At 38.8% G+C, this 20,583-nt stretch overlaps 1 pseudogene; it reads right to left on the reverse strand.

The window, feature by feature from the left end:
• Nucleotides 1–15,378: 15,378 nt before the first annotated feature.
• LOC143577620 (small nucleolar RNA R71) lies at nt 15,379–15,479 on the reverse strand (annotated as a pseudogene).
• Between the last annotated feature and the right edge of the window lie 5,104 nt (nt 15,480–20,583).

Raw genomic sequence — 20,583 nt, forward strand, 5'->3', positions numbered from 1 at the left:
TTACCGCCGACCGAGACTAGGAAGACGGGGAACTCAAATTCGTACGGTAAGCGGCCCGGGGGAAGCAATTTCAATTCATCTGAGAAGAGGGTAAAGACTGAGACTTTTGAATTTAAGAGGGATGCGGCGTTTGGTAATTGCAAGAAATGCGGGAAACCGCACAAGGGGGAATGTAAGGTTGGGTCTGGCTCCTGTTTTCGATGTGATAAGGTTGGACACCCCCATTTCGAGTGTCCGACGTTGATTTGTTTCTGCTGTAAGGGTGCCGGCCACTTGGCATCAAACTGTCCTACTAGCAAGGCGGGGGGGGGGGGGGTCCGGTAAGGGGACTTCCTCGAGGGGGAAAGTGGAAGAGAAGCCGAAGGTCAGGGCGAGGGCCTTCAACATCTCCAAGAGAGAGGCGAAGGATGATGCAGATGTTGTTTCAGGTACTTTTTCCTTATTTATGTTTTATTCCACCGTTATAATTTCTCATTCCTTGGAATCGTATGTGATGATCATGTAGCTAAGCAGTAGTATAATATTATCCCAGGTAACTTTTTACTTGATGAATTACAGGCATCGGTCTTATTTGATTCGGGTGCCAGTAGAAGTTTTGTGTATACCGCTTTCTGTTCCTCGTTGAATAAATCACCCGAGAGCGTAGTCGATGTGTTTGAGGTTTAGGTCGCCGTAGGAAAGTCCGTTTCCGTGTCAAGGGCTATTCAGGGTTGTTCCATCGAGTTTTGGGGATATAGATTTCCGGTGCGGTTGTACTTGATGCCGCTTGGCTATTTCGATGTGGTGCTTGGGATGGATTGGCTCGCAAGTGTTGATGCTCAGATCGTTTGTGGTCAGAAACTTGTACATCGAAGGGCCCCGGATGGGACCCAAATTACGGTTTTCGGTGTGACGCCACATATCATATCTATGCTTAAGGCGGGGAAAACTCATGCAGCGGGGGTGCGGGGCGTATCTGACGTATGCTATAAACGTGAAAACGGAGGTGGCTACCGTCGGTGATGTTCCTATTGTTCGAGATTTCCCAGATGTATTTCTAGATGATTTGTCAGATGTGCCAACGGATCGCGAGGTAAAGTTCCATATAGACCTTGTGCCGGGTGCAAAACCTGTTGCTCGAGCCCCTTACCGTCTAGCACCGAATGAAATGAATGAACTTATGGCACAATTGGAAGACTTGCTCGACAAGGGCTTCATTCGACCGAGAATCTCACCTTGGGGTGCCCCGGTCCTGTTCGTTAAGAAGAAGGACGGTAGCATGCGGATGTGCATTGACTACCGTGAATTGAATAAACTCACTGTTAAAAATCGGTACCCTCTCCCAAGGATCGACGACTTATTTGATCAGTTCTAAGGAACTAGTCGGTTCTCGTAGATCGACCTTAAATCCGGGTATCATCAGTTAAAAATTCGGGAGGAAGATATCCCTAAGACTGCCTTCCGCACTCGTTATGGGCATTATGAATTCCTCGTGATGTCTTTCGATTTGACCAATGCACCGGCTGCGTTCATGGATCTTATGAACCGGGTGTGTAGGCCGATGCTCGATCGTTCGATTATTGTGTTCATCGACGACATTCTGATGTATTCCAAAAGCGAATCCGACAACGCCGATCATCTCACGGAAGTTTTGGAAGCTCTGCGAAGGAACAAGTTGTACGCGAAATTTACTAAGTGTTCTTTTTGGTTACGCGAGGTTTAGTTCTTGGGTCATGTTATTAACCCGAGTGGTATTTTGGTTGACTCCGTAAAGGTGGAATCCGTAAACGAAAGGGGAATCTCCTAAGTCTCCGTCCGAAATCAGTAGCTTTCTAGGCTTGGCGGGGTATTACCGCTGCTTTATTCCCGACTTTTCAAAAATTGCTTCGTCATTGACCAAGTTGACCAAGAAGAGTGTTAAGTTTGTTTGGGGTACCGAGCAAGAGGAGGCTTTCCTCGAATTAAAGAACAGGTTGACGCATGCTCTGATTTTAGCCTTACCCGATGGCACTGGTGATCTGGTTGTCTATTCTGATGCCTCTTACCAGAGGCTTGGGTGTGTTCTGATGCAGCGAGGCCAAGTCATCGCTTATGCCTCACGGTAGGTAAATCCTCATGAGGCGAATTATCCTACTCACGATTTGGAGCTGGCGGCGGTTGTGTTTACGCTTAAGTTGTGGCGGCATTATTTGTACAGTGTTCCTTGCGTTATCTATACCGATCATAAGAGCTTGAAGTATTTTTTCGAACAAAAGGAACTGAATATGCGGCAGCGTCAATGGTTGGAGTTGATTAAGGATTATGATCTAGAGATTATGTACCATCCCAGTAAGGCTAACGTGGTAGCCGACGCATTGAGCCGGAAGGAAAGACCGAAACCTATTTGTGTGAAATCTTATCAGCTTATTCTTAAACCCGATATTTTGAGACAGATAGCCAACATTCAGAATGAAGCTTTACAGGTGGAACGGATTATGTCAGAGCGTATTTGGGGTCAAGAAACATTGTTGGAAGACGTCGGTGATGGGGTGAAGTATAAGGATGGGCATTTATGGGTACCGAGGTATGGGGGATTCAGAGGTAAAATTTTGGATGAAGCACACAAGTCGCGCTATTCTATTCATCCGGGCGCGACCAAGATGTACAAGACCTGAAGAAGAATTATTGGTGACCTGCGATGAAGTTTGAAGTGGCTCAGTACGTGAGTAAGTGTTTGACGTGTCTGCAAGTTAAGGCCGAGCACCAGAAGCCGTTCGGGAAACTTTAACCTTTGGAAATACCTGAGTGAAACTGGGAGCATCTTACGATGGATTTTGTGACTAAATGGCCTCGTACTCCCAGGGGTAGTTATGACACCATTTGGGTAATCGTTGATAGGCTGACCAAGAGCGCTCATTTCTTGCCGATTCGAGAGACTTTTAATTCTGAGCAGCTGGCCGAAGTGTTTATTCGTGAGATCGTTTCTAGGCACGGGGTGCCGGTATCTATAGTCTTGGATAGGGATACGCGTTTTACCGCCATGTTTTGGAAGAAGTTTCATGAGGAGATGGGTACCAAACTCCTAATCAGTACCGCTTATCACCCACAAACGGATGATCGATCCGAGAGGACCATTCAGACTCTTGAGGATATGTTGAGGGCTTGTGTTATTGATTTTGGTGGTAGTTGGGATCGTCACTTACCGTTAGTCGAGTTCTCTTATAATAACAGTTATCATGCCACGATTGGGATGCCACCGTTTGAGATGTTGTATGGTAGGAGGTGTAGGAGTCCAGTCTATTGGGGTTCCATTGGTCAGAAACAGTTGGGTAGTTTGGAGGTGGTTGAGGCTACGATTGAGAAGCTCGATAAGATTAAGGCTTATATGAAAGCCGCTCAGGATCGTCAAAAGTCCTACGCGGATAAAAGGCGTAGGCCTATTGTCTTTGATTCTGGGGATCGATTTATGTTGAAAGTTTCTCCTTGGAAAGGTATTATTCGTTTTCGTAAGAAGGGGAAGCTTAGTCCGAGGTTCATTGGTCCGTTCCGTATATTGTCCCGTGTTGGTGAGGTAGCGTATAGATTTGAATCACTCGAGGAGCTCGCGGAGATCCATCCTACTTTCCACGTGTCCCATTTGAGGAAATGTCTAGCAGATGAGAAGGCCCATGTGCCTCTTGATGACATTGAGCTTGATAGTAAATTGAACTACGTTGAAGAACCTATCGCTATTCTTGACCATCAGGAAAGGTGTTTGAGGAATAAAGTGGTTAGGCAGGTGAAGGTGCAATGGAGGCACCATAGGGGCTCCGAGGCTACTTGGGAGTCTGAAGACGATATGATGAAGCTCTATCCGCAGTTGTTCCTGTCGCATCGGGATTCGGTGACAAATCCCATTGCAAGGGGGTGGACTTGTAACGCCCGTCAATTTTCGGTTCAACGATTCGAAGCTTGTAAAGTATGTATATATCTCAGAATTTAACCGACATTTCTCGAAAACCTTTTCGTCATCCCGGTACGTTAAAACATTTAAATTTTCAACCAAGATGTTACTTCTTTAAAATTTGAAGGGCCAGATGTGAAAAATTTTATAACATAAACCAAACCCTAACCCTCCCCCCTCTTAATTCCGATCGGCAGCTAGAAGCCCCCCCCCCCCCACGATTTTCTTTTATGCAGCCAAGGTTAAGGTCCAAAACTTCAATTGAAGGTTAGTTCTATGTTTCCCCAAGTCTTTTACACCTTAATTGATCATTATATCACGCGTATTGATCGTTAAATTTCATGTTATAGGCTTACCGGGTGGCTGTCAATTCTAACCTTTCCGGGACTGTTTTGATTGAGGTTTTTGCACTAAAATCCTCCTAGGTACGTCTAGTATAACATACTTAAAAATCCTGTCCATTGGTGTTCGTTTGATTGGTCAATTAGTTGTAGTATGAAAGATTGTAATGGATGACCAATTCAGTTCGAATAGTTTCGGGTTAATGTATGGGCTGTTGGAAATGATTCTTATGGGTATTGGGGCTGAATTGGTCGTCGGTTACTCAAGCGGGTCGGTACAACGCGCAATTGCGTTTATTGAATAGTTGGTGCGTTGTTCTTTCGAGTTACCGACCCATTTGACTCGTGTAGGGTCGTGTGGACTTGTTGTCTGTGAAATTATCACATTGGGTCCACACGAGGCTGAGGTGGGTATTAATTGCCTAAACGACTCTTAAACGCACGTGTTGGTATCACCTAGTGCTTCTGGGGGTAATTTGGGAGTTCTTTATTCCCTGGAGTATCTAAGGGTCGTTTTGGTGAATGTAAGGCCTCGGGGGCTGTTGTGATTGAGTTTGATGAGGTCGAGGCTCTAGGTAACTCGAACCATGTTAGAACGTCTCGTATGATAAACGAGTCATCTCGATGTCAATAGTAATGATTGTATGTAAACCGGCAGGAGTTTGAGTTGTGGGGCTACGTAGGGATTCTCTAGCTCGTGGTGAATACGTGTCTTGTTTCAGGTAAGTTCATGATGCCCCTTTTACTCTTTTTAAGATTTTGGGCTAGCATGCACACCTAAGCGATTTTGCTTGATGAATTGTTTAAAATATTCTGGATGGGCTTACTTGTATAGGGTAAACCTTGAGATGATATTATTGTATGTTTTTATATATTATTGTATGGCCAATAATTAGCGATGTTTAGTAGTCGTTATCGACTACGGATGTTTACGTATGCCTACTTCGTGTTTGCATACATTGGATGAGATGTTACGTGTTTGGGTTGTACGTGTGCTCGATCCTGATGTTATTATTTGGATGATATATATATATGTGTGTGTGTGTGTGTGTATAGGGATGTAATTATAAGGATGTTTATATATATAGGTATATATATAATGATGATTACTTGATGTTGATGATGGCATAACAGGTATATCCCGTTTTATTTTAAAACCCTTGGAATGACTATTATGATTATTATTATTATTGATGTTATTTATTAAAACTTGAACTCACTCAGCTCAAGCTGACTTTGTGTGCATGTTAGTGTGAGTTTCAGGTTAGGAGGAAGATGCATTAACGCTTGGACGTGCACGAAGTTACTTGGACGGTGAAGGGCATACGTAGTCGGAAGTTTTAACTATTGAACATTTCTTTTTAAAGTTTTATTAAATACATTTAAATTGGTTTTGGGCATAATTCCCGGGTTTCGGGAACTTGTTTTATTAATTATGGTTTTTCGCTAAATTATACTCTGAATTGGTTATTTTAATGGATTGAACTGCTTTTGAGTTAAGTATTTTTATAAGTATTTTGTATGAATACCAATTGTAGAATTCCCGGTATTCGGGGTCTTACATGCTGAATCCGGACAAAAAGCTTCTTTCTCTTTCTTGGGAACTGCTCACTTTCGTTCGTCTTCTTGTTCGTAGGCGGTTCCTCTTCAAAATTTGGTATTTTGCCTTCTGTTCGTCCACCTCTATTTTTACCGTGGCAGCTCCTATTCTTGGCTGCCAATTATATAACTTTATTTCTTAGGTGGTGTGGTGATGGCCCATTCAGTAAATCAATTCGCTGGCCCAATTATTGTCCACGTAAAATTGTTTGACTTGGGATAACTCATCAATTCTTGGTCATGACATATGCATTTTTAAACTTGATTATTTTATTAAACTTTCAACATTAAATACATAAATTTAAAATCAACTCAGAAAAGGTTAAAGTAATTATAAAAATGATTGTATATAAAATTTCATCAAATAATTTCTCGGTCTCAAGTTTAGTCCAAGTGCTCCACTTTAACCCGTTGTCTCTTGAAACCATTAAACTCACACATGAACCAAATAATAATCATATTCAATAAAAACTTGGCTCAAAAGCACTAAAAATATAGGAAATATTTATATAATAATATGTATAATTTAGACCACACCAGGGATTTTATTGTTAAGGATTTCAGTGGGGAATCAATTGATTAAATGTGTTGCTGTTAAAACACAATCACCCTAAAACTGAACGGGAAGTTTAGATTGAAACATTAACGCTCTCGATGTTTCAAGCAAATGTTTATGCTTTCATTCAACAATACCATTTTGTTGAGGGACGGCAACACAAGTCGTCTGATGAATAATGTCTTTACTTAATAAGTAAGCACGTTGAACTAGCCTAGTCCCTAGTTCAACTAGTTCAAAAGCATTATCAGAACGAATGCATTTGACAATGATGTTAAATTGATTGCTAACCATTTCAATGAAAGATTGAAGAATAGGAAAAGCGTTGCTTTTAGTTGAAGCAATGTGTCCAAGTGGTTTTGCTATAATAATCCACAATGGTTAAAAAATATCTAAAGCTATTATAAGTAGTTGTATGATAAGGCCCCCAAACATCAATATGAATTAGCTCAAAAATTTTGCTAGTAGATTTGAAAGACGAACTAGAAATGAAATATAATTGTTTCAATTTGTAAAAAGGCAAATGTCCTAGACGATTATGCCAAATTTCAACGATTACAATAGAGTTACAAGTCTTACTGAAAAAGAAAAGAAATATCAGCAAAATTCTTGGTTGCTTCAAGAAGATAAAGACCATTGAGTATTTCACCAAGAACTTGATGGCTCTTCAGAAAAGGGGCCTGTAAAACACAATTGTTTTTAGAGAAAAGAACAGTACCATCAGTATCAGAACATAATCTTGAAACAGAAAGAAGATTATTTCTAAAATGTGGTACCAAAAGAACTTTGGACAAAGAAAGTTTATCAGTTAAAGGAACAATCCCAAACTGATGAACAGTAAGTGCCATTAGGAAGAGTGATAAAAATTGGATTTTGTAAAAAGGAAACGCTTGAAAACAAATTTTTATCATGACACATATGATCATTTGCACCAGTGTCAATGATCCATTTCGAAGGAAATTTGGAAGAATTGCAAGACATTATACCTCGGAAAGATTCATGATTGATGGTAGTAGCATTGTTAGCAACAAAAGTGTCAGAAATCCTAGGTTGAAGTTTTTTTGCTGCATCAAAACCATCAAGTCATGATATTGTTGCTGAGTGATTCCTTGCTGGTCAGAATGTTTTTGATCACTTTGTCCTTGTTCTTCAGCAAGATTAGCAAACTTCTTTCCTTTAGCAAATTTATAGTCTTTTGGAAAACCAATCAACTTATAAAACTTGCTCACTGAATACCCATTCCTTTTACATTGAGTACACACCAAGGTTCTTCTATTTTCTCGAGTTCCACCACTGACTGGTCCTCCAGTATTAGCATGCATAGAAGCAGAGGATGTGGTAAAATCAGTGGTGGTGGTGTGAATTTCTCTCTGTTTTTCATCTTGTATCAAGCACGATCGATATAGGGAAGGGGCTACATCATCAAAATATTACTTATGATCATGTCATAGCTTGGATTCAGTCCAACAAGAAACTGAATTAGCCGTTGATCTTCCTCTCTTTTCTTTTGGCAAAGGCATGAGCAACCCCACACGTGCAAGAAGGAATGGAGTTTACAGCATTCAATTAGTCCCAATTGGATTTCATTTTAGCAAAATAAATAGCAATATCACTACTTCCTTGGGATATTTGACATTTTGGATTGGATTTTATTGATGAAACTTGGTAGCGTTTGACATGAATGTATAAGGAACGATTGGTGAAAGTTTGAAGGAAATTTAACAGTGAAAACCATGAGAAAATGACAAAAGAAATGAAAAAGAAGGTATTTATGAAAGAAACAAGATGAAAACCAGCTGAAAAAGAGTAATGGAATGAAGATAATGATCAAAAGATCAAGAATCAAGAGAAAACAACCGATGAAGAAAGAAAAACCAAAGAAAAAATTGAAATTCCTGTTTAAAACAAAGAGCAGGCCTTAATAACCATGCTCTGATACCATAAAATGGTATAAAACCAATAATACGAAAGAAAACTGAAAAGAAGGAAAGAGAGAATTTTATTGCTCTGAAATCAAGATTACATCCAAATGAAAACAAACAAAGTATATATATATACACAAACATATGCGGCGCATATGCTGGACGCATAACATATGCGCCGCATATGTTGAACACAACATATGCGCTCACAAACTCCAAAACTCTGACACCGGCACCGGATCTCCACCGGAGAACCTCTATCTCTCTTCACACCTTTATTATTCACCAAGTTTTTCTCTATGTTATACTACTCACATAACTAGTGTTCGTTCCGTTAGTTTTACAAAACAGGGTTTGAATTTAATCTAAGCCAAATTCCAGTTCGATGTTTCAATTGATCGGCGGAACGTGTTTTGAAATCATGTGCTTCATAATCCCAATAATATCTAGTACAAATCAATTAAGATCATGTAACACCAATTTCTTATTTAAATCGCGATCCGGAGCGAACCCGAAACTACCGCGATTTGATACAGATGTCCCAAATCGAATTCGTGGCTATATTAGCGGTTTGTGTGACTATAGGATGAACTATGGAGGGTAATTTGGTCTTGATTCCATTCAGCAACCATCTGTTCTCATTTAGCATCCATTTCACGCTGAACCATTCAGAGGCAAAGTCTCTGACCGAACGCTTTGAATCTGACCAATTCAGACATTTACCTCTTAATGGGTTAGATTCAGACTCTACCAAAAAAGCCCCCTAGTCCTTGTTTGGTTCACTGAATCTCAATGAAAGGGAATTGGAATTAGTGAATTACTAAGCATTCCATTAAAAAGGGCGTTTGGTTTGTTAAGGATGGATTCGGAATTAGAAAGTTTTCAATCAAATTCCATCAAATAAAGGATTTCAGTTTCCTTTCATATAGTGAGAATTTCCAATTAGCCATGAAAAATTTAATAATTACATAACCCAACCCCCCCCCCCCCCCCACACACACACACATCGTTTATTGCAATAGAATGAAGTGGACAGGGAGGGTAACTTTGTAATTTGATTTCTTTTTACCTTTCAAATATTTCTTTTTTTGCAATTCCAATATTGTTTTTAATTCTTTTGAAAAATATTCCGTGTACAAAATGCCCCATAATGATTTAACAAGTATATCTATTCGTGCGTCGCGACGAAGCGGTTTAAATGTATTACATGTTTGAACGCTACCGCGTGCTGTGACGGGGAAGTCAATAGGTGCCGGTTCCATTCGTTACGATAAAAGTTTTTGGCCAAAGTTTCGTTACCGAAGTTGAAAACCCAAAATGTATACCTGTGAAACTTTTACGCCAAAAGTCTAATAAACCAAAGTTCGTAAATAAAGTTGAGGGGCTGAAAAATATGTATGCGAAAGTTTTGAGGTAGAAGTCTAATTAAAAATAAAGTTTGTAAATCAAGTTCAGTGGCCGAAAAATATATATGCGAAAAATTGTGAAAAGTTTAATAAAATAAAGCTTGCAAATAAAGTTTAGGGGTCAAAAGGTATCTTTTATGAAAGTTTGTGACAAAAGTTTTTGTAGCAAAAGTTTAATAAAGGAAAGTTGTGAAAGTTTGTGACAAAAGTTTGAAATAGAAAACTTCTTAAGTTGCTTTTTAATATAAAAATATAACTAGCAGTTACCCACCCGCGCTTAACAGGGGGCATCGACTAACATAAAATGCGCTTTAAAGAATAAAGTGTTAGAACATAACCAAAGAATAAAGCGTTATAAAGGTGTTTTTACCTTCGACATTTTGAAAGACGAGAAAGCTCTATGTACACCTTTGTTTCAGGGTGGTGCTGCCCCCAAAAACATAACACTCCATCATACATGCCATACGAATGTTTAAGTACAACAAAATAACAAAACAAACATCAATACTTTATATTACTTTGTTTAACAAATGAACATTAGATATTAACTTATACGTAAAAGTTGTTACAATGAGGCTGAAAAGGTACTGTTGTAGCAATTGCCTCCTTATTAACATTGTCGCCATTTACATCCAAGACCAAAACTTGTGCAGCCACATAGCACAATGCTTGAGAAAAATTAATTAGATTTGTATAATCCATAGTCTTTTTGTTATGATCACTTTTAAACACAAGCAAATCATTAAAAAAATGTTGTCAACTCTTTCTTTCTCAAGATACTATCTTTTTAGCTGATTATCGAGATTGTGTGTGCATACTTGTAAATCACCTCATTGTGTCAAATTAGTTGGACATACCATGCGGCAGCTCTTGCGACAGTTACACGAACGAAAACTATTCATAGTTTTAGCATCACCTTCCACAAACTCCAGATTCACCTAAATAGAATAAATCACTATATTTCAGATTTAAAACAAAATTTCAAACTCAAATTGAAACAGATAAATGGAATTTCAAAATGATATCTACATTCGGCAGCCATGAAGGGTCTAATGAGCCCATATATCAAATTGAGGAAAGTCAACGGTCATCATCATTGACTCAAACTACCAGTTTCCAAATGAAACCGTGGCTCAGGGTCTAATGAGCCCATATAACAAATTGAGGAAAGTCACAACGGTCATCATCATTGACTCACACTACAGGTTTCCAAATGAAATAGAGGCTCAGAGGATGCCTAATCATCAAGCAGTGGAAAATTAATCGAGCCAATATAACAAATCAGGCACCTCTTAAATGAGCGTAGTCTTATCATCATCGACCCAACTATTAGCGTTTACAAAACCTTTCAGTTGTACACCACTGAATACAAATGACAAATTGAAGGCATGCAAGAGAGTCATCGCGATCAAACCAAAAACGAAAAGCAAATAAAAAGCATAAATCAGTTTCAGATGCATAACGTTTAATCGGACATTCCCAAATCAGATCGGCTTTTAATCAGACATTTGAAAATCGAATCAGATCGTCTAGACCACCAAAAAAATTACAAAACTGCCCTCAAAGTACGCGCATACGCTCAAAAAATGCCTAGAAAAAACAAAGGAAACTATAAATATGCCTTGATACTCTAGCAATTGGGTTTTCTTTTATATATAAGATAATATAATTCTATTAAAGCATTTCAAAAAGAAAAAAAATTTATTCTACTAAAATAATGTGATTTTGTTAATGGGTTTGACCATTTTGCTGTTTTGTGGAATGATTAATTGGTTATTTAATATCTTTATTAAGTAATTAATGGTTTGACTAATAGTGGTTCATATGAGTCTTCTTGGTTCGTGAAGCTAATTAATAAATAACCAAGCTTTTATTTATAATATATAATTGTATTATTAAATTGATAAATATGACTAAACATAAGTAACCTTTAGTTGATTAGAAAAGACACTTATACATATACACACGATACTAAAAAGGTATAAGAAAAACTATAGAGAAAAGGGCATGTGTTTGCTAACATTATACTTTGATGATTAACTGAAAAAAAGTATAAAATCAGCGTTACATCAAAGAAATTCATAGTAATTGTTAATAATTAATACAAACTTATAAAGTAAACATATAACAATTCGTCGTATTTGTCATATCCCTAAATTTTATAGTAATTATAAGAGTGTTATAGGGTGAATTTTCATGGAGAATTATAGAGAGTCAGAGAGATCAACCAATGGAGAAGCTAGTCGCATGAAACCGAGGTGAAGCGGATGCTTCACCTTGATCATCCTAAGAAATACAACAATAATTACCATAGCATATGCATGACGGAGTTTGTAGAAAAATTAGACGACTAAAGGAAAAAACCAAAGGCAAGTTTGTTTTAATGTTTTGGGACCGATTTGGATTAAAGCGTTAGAAGGGCATTTTGGTTTTTTGGTAATTATTTTCGCTGGACATGAAATTCTTAAAAATCATATTTCAGAATCTTAATTAATACCTATAATTTAGTCACATTATAAATTTATATTATCTTTAGCAGTGGACCATAATTATGTAGTTTGATCAAGGAAGAATATATTATGTTCATAATTGTGTTAATACGCTTATCTTCCAACTATAGGCGTTTAAAACTCAGTGTATGTAGTATTACAAATTGTTTAGCATGAATAAATTATATATGGATATACTAAATAAGGAACGTATTATCAAACACACATTATTGATGTGGTATTTTACGTGGTCTTTATTTTAATCGGAAATACTTATGTATAATTTTATTTCTTTCATTACATAAACCGTACCATTTACAAATGTTTTTTCATCTTTAATATTTCAGAAACTAGACGCTTCTTGATAATTTTTAGTTATCTTAATATATGTGTAAAGATTAGTTTAACATAAAATTAAATACTAATGATAATTCAAATTTATACATCAATTGGAAACCTATTGCAATTAAATTTCCTAGAAATATTGTTCATTTTATTGGTAACCCAAACGTCCTAACATTACAACCCATTTGAATTAAGAAAATTCTCAAAATGTCATATTAATTGAAAAAGAGTATATTTTTGTCCATATAAATAAAAGTTTTCATAAATGTTCCCTGTAAACACATGTTTGACGTTATGTTTGGTCTCAAAGCGTCTTTCACGACATGTAAACGCGCCTTTCACGACCTGTTTGGCCTCCTGACGGGTGGATCATAGAGCCACCCTTAAGTGTAGTAATTTCAGTTAAATCATGTGCGTTTATGTTTAATTTCAAGGACTTGGATTACTACACTATATCATGTGATTATTGGTTTAAAAAGCTAAAGGACGGCGTTACAAGACCATAGGCGAAAATGGTGAAGAAAAAGGAGCTGGAATGAGAAGATTATGAAGAAAACAAGAAAATCGGGAGCCAGCCCCACCGTGGCCCACGGTTCCTACCGTGGACCACGGTCCACCTAAAGCAAAAGTAACAGAACACACCGTATCGTGGAGGAAGGAAGGGACCGTGGCCAGTACCGTGGCCCACGGTCTGGACCGTGGCCCACGGTCCGATCGTAACAGCTGATTCACTTTGGCTTTAATTGGCCGTTTTGGCTAACCTTTTCATTATCTTTTGATCAAGAAACTTGAGAGGACGAACTCAGGGAGTGAAGAACAATTATTGGTGATTGGAAAACATTATTTTATGCTTTGAATTCGTATGTTGATGATAACTAATGTGATGATGATTTCTCAAACAATGCTTGGCTAATCTTCTTTATGTTTTCCCTCAGATTGTAAGGTTTCATATTGTTTGTTGATTGAATGTTTATGCAATTGCTGAGATGTTAGTTTAATATTATTGATTTCATAATTATGATGTTTATGTATTGATTGATAAGTTGTTAGTTTGTTTAATTCGTGTTCTAAACCGTCAGTTCTCGGTGCTATAGGCAATCGGGATTAATCGGGTGGGATTCGGGGTTGGATAATCTAATTGGTATTTTAGTGATAACCTTGCATTTGTTAATCCAAGTACTTAGTCCTCAATTACCACAATCATTTGCATATTCATGAATTATGTTTTTATAGTTTGTCTCAGATTAAACGTTTACATTAACATTCATTGAAACCTGAAACCGAGGGAGAGCATACCCTCTTATCTTTGATTGAAAAACAGTGTTAAGTGTTTTAGTTAATTTTCGTTAATCAAACAAAACAACCAAAACTTTGATATTTTATTTTATTCATTTAGCTTAAATTTAGTTAACCTATAAAACTACTTGGTAACACATATTCCACAAACTCTTTGTGTTCGACACCCATTTACCACTATCTAATTAGTTGTATTTGGTTTATTTTTACGCGAGCCTTCGACCTTGTGTTAAATTTTGGCGCCATTGCCGGGGAGTAGTGCGCAACGTGTGTTATTTTTTGTAGTTTTTGTTTAATTGTTTATTGTCAGTTTTACGCGGGTTGTGCTAGTGTGCAGGTACTTACAGGTATATGCATACAAGACGCTCTAGGTCTTCATCACCGTTAGCGTTTGATCCTGAAATCGAAAGAACCTTTCGTCAGAACCAGATTCTGCAAAGGGAAAACAAGGTTATTGGGTCGCCAAGTACAAAAAGTCGAACAACTGACACCACAATCATGGCTTCGGAACAAACTGTCCCGCCAATGCCACCACCCATAAACTCTGAAAACCCATCATCCACTGAACCCATTACTACCACAACCTCTACAAATGTACCAACTTCAACTGTGTTTAGTTTTCAATCACCACCTAACCTTCCACCCTTGACCACTTTCATGCCTATGCAAGGACAATCATCAAACTCACCACAACAATCATCTTTCCAATCTCAACAAAATCCACGTTATCAACAACCATACACATTTACCCAAGACCCACCCATAACTCATATTCCATCGGGTCAAAGATCGGGCCCGTAATTGTTTGGCGGGCCATGGTATGGTGATGGTAATGAAGGGTATGAAGAGTTCGAAGAAGGTTATTCAAGTGGGGTTTATGGAAATCAGTTGAAGATTCAAGGGCAGTTTGGGTAAGGATCCGATTTTCAACCACAACAACAAATGCAACAATGGGGTGGCCCGAATGTCAATCAAGTACAACAACCACAACCATTGCAACAAGTTCCACAACAACCGCATTATCAACAACCTCAATTTCAACAACCAAATCCCCAACCGCAAGTTCAACAAAATATGCAACAAAGGCCCGTTACTGACAAATGGGACAACCAAGAGTACCATTGGGGGTACCAAAAAGACATGCAAGGGAAATGGTTAGGGGAATAGAGGCTCATTTTCAACCGATCATCACTAATAACCCATCTCCGGTGGTTATTCCTCAAAACCACCAAGGAAGAACATTTGAGGTGACAACCAATGCGCTCCAAAGTTTACCAAAGTACAAGGGTTTAGCAACGGAAGAACCCTATTTTCATTTGGAGGCATATGACTCTATTTGCAACACGATTAGGGGTCAAGGTTTTACACCGGATGAGGTGAAATTGGTTTTATTTCAATTTTCGTTGGAGGATAAGGCGAAGAAATGGTTTTACACATTGCCATCCGCATCGATTTATACTTGGGCCGAGATGCAACAAAGGTTCTTAGAAGAGTTTTACACGGCCCAAAAGACTAATGATGCGAGACGAAGTTTGAGGTCTTTCCAACAACAATCGGGTGAAATGTTTCATGAAGCATTCGAGAGGTTCAACATGATGATCAAGAATTGTCCTCATCATGGTATAGCTCTTTGGGAGTTGTTGAATGCTTTTCATGAAGGGTTGAATGCAGAGGATGAAAGGGATTTGATGTCAATCACAAACGGTACGTTCGGTACCAATTATGAACAAGACGATTGGGCATTCTTGGAACAAATGTCGGTCACATCAAAGAGAAAAGCTCAAACTGCAAGAAGAGCAAGACCGGCAATTGGAAGACCGCAAGTTCATGCTGTGGAAGATGTGGGGTACAAACTACTAACCAAAGAATTGATGTTTGTACCAATTGTAATGAGTTGGGTCATAGGGTTGATGTGTGTACGGTAGGTCAAGCACAAGTTGAGGAGGAGGTAAATGCACTTCAAGGCCAAGGGGGTGGTAATCAGAATTTCAACATGAACTCAAACACTTACCACCCCGGGTTGAGGAATCACCCAAATTTCCGTTATAGAAATCAAGCAACTCAACTCAATCCGAATTTCCAAGGGACTTCTCAAACCACCTTTATCCCTCGTCAACAATACTTCAACCAAGGAAATCAAAGTCAATTTCAAGGAACGGGTGGTAATCAAGGTGGGTCTTTGGGCCAAAGTTCATCAAGTGGGAATGAAGTGATAGACATACTTAAGATGATGCAACAAGAGATGCAAAAGAGGAATCAGTTGGATGAAGCTCGTATACAAAAGGATGAAATTCGTGACAAGGCCATCCAATCATTGACAACTCAAATAGGCCAACTTGCAACCGAGGTATCTAACTTGAAGAATAACAAAGGTCAACTCCCGAGTGACACCAAGGTGAACCCTACTCACACTACTTCTCACATTGTGCCGATTAATCAGGTAAGTGTTTTAAGAAGTGGTAAGGAATTTAAAATCAATACCGCACCGAAATTAGTTCAAGGTGTGGTAGAGGATGTGACGGGGGTAGAAAGTGAAGATGAACAAGCTTCACCCATTCAACCCCCTATCCCATCCATGTTTTCAAACCAAGATTCGGGTCAAAATGAATTTGTAAACGATAAAAGCAAGGAAGTGGGAGAGGTTCCAATTCCATTTCCTTCAGCTTTGATCGATCCGGGTAAGAAAAATGTGATTTTAAAACGGGGTCCTCAAAAGGAGGAAATGTGGGAGTGTTTAAACAGGTTAAAGTGAATTTACCTTTACTTGAAGCAATAAAACAAGTACCCGCTTATGCAAAATTTTTAAAAGAATTATGCACTCAAAAGAGGCAACAAAAAGTGCCTAAGCTGGTAGACTAAACCAAGCGGATAAGTGCGGTTTTAAAAGGAGACCTCCTTCCTAAGATTCAAGATCCAGGAACACCCTTAATTAACATTCAAGTGGGTGATTTTCAAATGTCTAGGGCGTTATTGGATCTTTGGGCTGGAGTGATTATTCTCCCGGGGGTTTTATATGACCAATACGACTTTGGTCCTTTGAAACGTGTGGAGACCACGGTTGTATTGGCCGATTTATCTCATAAACTTCCCCGTGGAATCGTACGGGATGTAATTGTGAAGGTAGAGGATTTTTATTATCCCGTGGATTTTTTGGTGTTGGATTATTCATCGAGTGACTCAAGTCAACAACAAAATGTTATCTTGGGTCGACCATTTTTGAACACGGCCCATGCAATCATTGATTGTAGATATGGTACAGTTGACATGGATTTTGGCAACCGGAAAATGCGTTTAAATGTTTTTACTAATGTTGCTAATTCTTTGAGTGGTGAAGAATGTTTTTTGGCAGATGTGGTGGATCATTTCAATCCTCATGAATATGATGAGGATTGTGTAGAGGCTTGTCTTTGTGATGATTCTGAACAGGTACACGTTTGTGCTTTGCGGATGGAGGAACAAAAATAGAATCCACTAGCTCTACAAGAGGGAAGACCACCATGGAAACAACAATGGGAGAATTTGCCAAAGGAAATCAATTCGGATACCAAACCATCTTTGGAGTGTCCACCAAAGGTGGAGTTGAAGGAGCTCCCGAGTCACTTGAAGTATGTGTTTTTAGGGGAGAATGAAACCCTCCCGGCTATCATTGCTTCGAATTTGGAGCAAGAGCAAGAGCGGGCATTAGTGAAGGTGTTGGAAGCACATAAAGCCGCTATTGGATGGACGCGTGCAGATTTAAAAGGTATTAGTCATTCTATTGTTATGCATAAAATAATTACAGATGAGGAGGCTAAACCAACAAGGGAGACTCAAAGGAGATTGAACCCGAATTTGTGGGAAGTGGTGAAAAAAGAGGTAATCAAATGGTTGGATGCGGGGATTATTTATCCTATTTCAGACAGCTCATGGGTGAGCCCGACACAGGTAGTGCCCAAGAAAGCCGGCATCCAGGTAATAAAAAAAGATAATGGTGAATAAATCGCTACCCGACCGGTAACCGGGTGGCGAGTGTGCATTGATTATAGAAAATTGAATACCGTCACCACAAAAGACCATTTTTCATTACCATTCATTGATCAAATAATTGAAAAACTTTCGGATCAAAAATATTATTGTCTTTTAGATGGGTATTCGGGTTAGATTCAAATTGCAATTCATCCCGATGACCAACACAAAACCACTTTTACTTGTCCATATGGCACTTTTGCTTTTAGACGGATGCCATTTGGATTGTGTATTGCCCCGGATACTTTTCAAAGATGCATGATGAGCATATTTTTAGACATGGTCGGGGATTCACTTGAGGTTTTTATGGATTACTTTTCTATTTTTGGTTCAACTTTTGAATCTTGTCTCAATGATTTAGAAAAAGTTTTAAAACGTTGTGTTGAGACAAACTTGGTGTTAAGTTGGGAGAAAAGTCATTTTATGGTACAAGAAGGTATTGTGTTGGGTCATGTGGTTTCAAGTAGGGGGGTGGAAGTTGATCAAGCAAAAATTAGAGTAATATCATCTTTGCCACCCCTGAAAAATGTCAAAGGGGTGAGATCGTTTTTGGACATGCCGGGTTCTATAGGAGATTTATTAAAGGTTTTAGTGCAATTTCAAAACCTTTATGTAATTTTTTATTGAAGGATGTCCCTTTGAGTTAACTAATGAGTGTTTGCAAGCGTTTGACAGTTTGAAGGAGAAGTTAGTGCAAGCATCAATCCTACAATCACCGGGTTGGTCAAAGCCGTACGAGATTATGTGTGATGCTAGTGATAGCATGGTGGGAGCGGTTTTGGGTCAAAGAGTGGACAAAAAGCCGGTGGTGATCTATTATGCAAGAAAAACTTTATCCGAGGCACAATTGAATTACACCACCACCGAAAAGGAGTTGCTTGTGGTGGTGTATGCCTTAGATAAATTTCACTCGAATATTTTGGGAAGTAAAGTTATGGTGTACTCGGATCATAGTGCGGTGCGTTATTTGATGGAAAAGAAAGATGCGAAGCCACGTTGGGTATTGTTGTTACAAGAATTTGATCTCGAAAGTCGTGACAAGAAGGGTTGTGAGAATGTAGTTGCATATCATTTGTCATGAATTACCCTTGAGGGTGTTGATGATCCGAAGGAGATAAATGAGAAATTTCCAGATGAACAGTTGCTTGTTGTTTCAACCGCACCGTGGTATGCTCATTATGTCAATTATTTGGCCACTGGGGCGATTCCGGAATTTTGGTCAAAAAAGAGAAGGCAACAATTCGCAGCCCAAGTTAATCAATACATTTGGGATGAACCGGACCTTTTCAAGATTGGAGCAGACCAAGTAGTGATAAGATGTGTACCCGAGAATGAAGTACAAGAGATTTTGAAACATGCCGATGTGGCCATTTTAGTGGTTCTAAAACGGGGTACAAAGTACTTATGTGTGGATTTTATTGGCCAACAATTTTCAAGGATGCTAGTGAGTATGCTCGGCATTGTTTAAATTGCCAACGAATGGGGGGTATATCAAAACGGAACGAAATGCCTTTACAACCCATTTTGGTTGTGGATATTTTTGATGTGTGGGGCATAGACTTCATTGGCCCGTTTCCAAACTCATGCGGGTACTTGTACATTCTTATTGCAGTTGATTACGTGTCAAAGTGGGTCGAAGCAGTTGCAACAAGAACTAATGATCATTCCATTGTATGCAAGTTTGTTCAATCCAACATTTTCTTAAGATTTGGGATTCCCCGGGTTATCATAAGCGATGGTGGATCACATTTCAATAATTTTGCATTTGGCAAATTGTTGAAGCGTTATGGTGTAACTCACCGCATCGCAACGCCTTATCATCCTCAAACAAGTGGCCAAGTTGAAGTTTCGAATCGACAAATCAAAGACATTTTAATGAAGACAGTTCATGTTGATAGAAAAGATTGGTCGATTAAGTTGGAGGATGCATTGTGGGCCTATCGCACGGCCTACAAGACACTGATTGGCACCACTCCGTATCAGTTGGTGTATGGGAAGGAGTGTCATTTGCCAATGGAGTTGGCTCACCGGGCACTATGGGCAATTAAGAATGTCAATTTGGATTACAAGGAAGCCGGTGAGTTAAGGAAGTTGAAATTGAACGAGTTGGAGGAAATCCGGGACGAAGCATATGAATGTGCTTCGAATTACAAAAAGAAATTGAAGAGGGTGCATGATGCCAAGATACGGAAACGAACATTTGAGGTTGGGCAAAAATTATGGCTTTATAATTCAAGACTCAAATTGTTTCCCGGGAAGCTCAAAAGCAAATGGATGGGCCCGTATGTGATCACAAGAGTCGGGAGGTTTGGTGATGTGGAGATTGAAGACAAGCAAAGTCAAGTTAAGCAAGTTGTGAATGGACATCGCCTCAAACCTTATTTGGAAGGAAAGGATTTGAACATGATTGACAAAGATAAGGTGAGTTTTCTTCTAAATTCACCATATGGCTCCATTTCGTAAAGGAAAGGCTCAGGTATTTTGTATAATGTAAATAGTTTTTGTTAAATATTTATTTTTAAAATTACCTTTCTCATGCGAGTGTGTTCGAGCCAAGTGTGGGGAAGTTCTTAGGAATTTCTTTACCGTGTTGAGGACAACTCGGGTTTTTCATGGGAGGTAGGGTAATTTAAATTTTTAAGTGTTAGTGTGATTTTTTAATACGTTGTTTGGTTAAAAAAAATTTTCAGGCTCACCGTGGACCACGATCTACATCGTGGCCC

Source organism: Bidens hawaiensis, unplaced genomic scaffold, assembly GCF_021521415.1.
Source record: "Bidens hawaiensis isolate Kalapana, Puna unplaced genomic scaffold, B.hawaiensis_p1.1 tig00028747_1, whole genome shotgun sequence".
NCBI classification, from domain to species: domain Eukaryota; kingdom Viridiplantae; phylum Streptophyta; class Magnoliopsida; order Asterales; family Asteraceae; genus Bidens; species Bidens hawaiensis.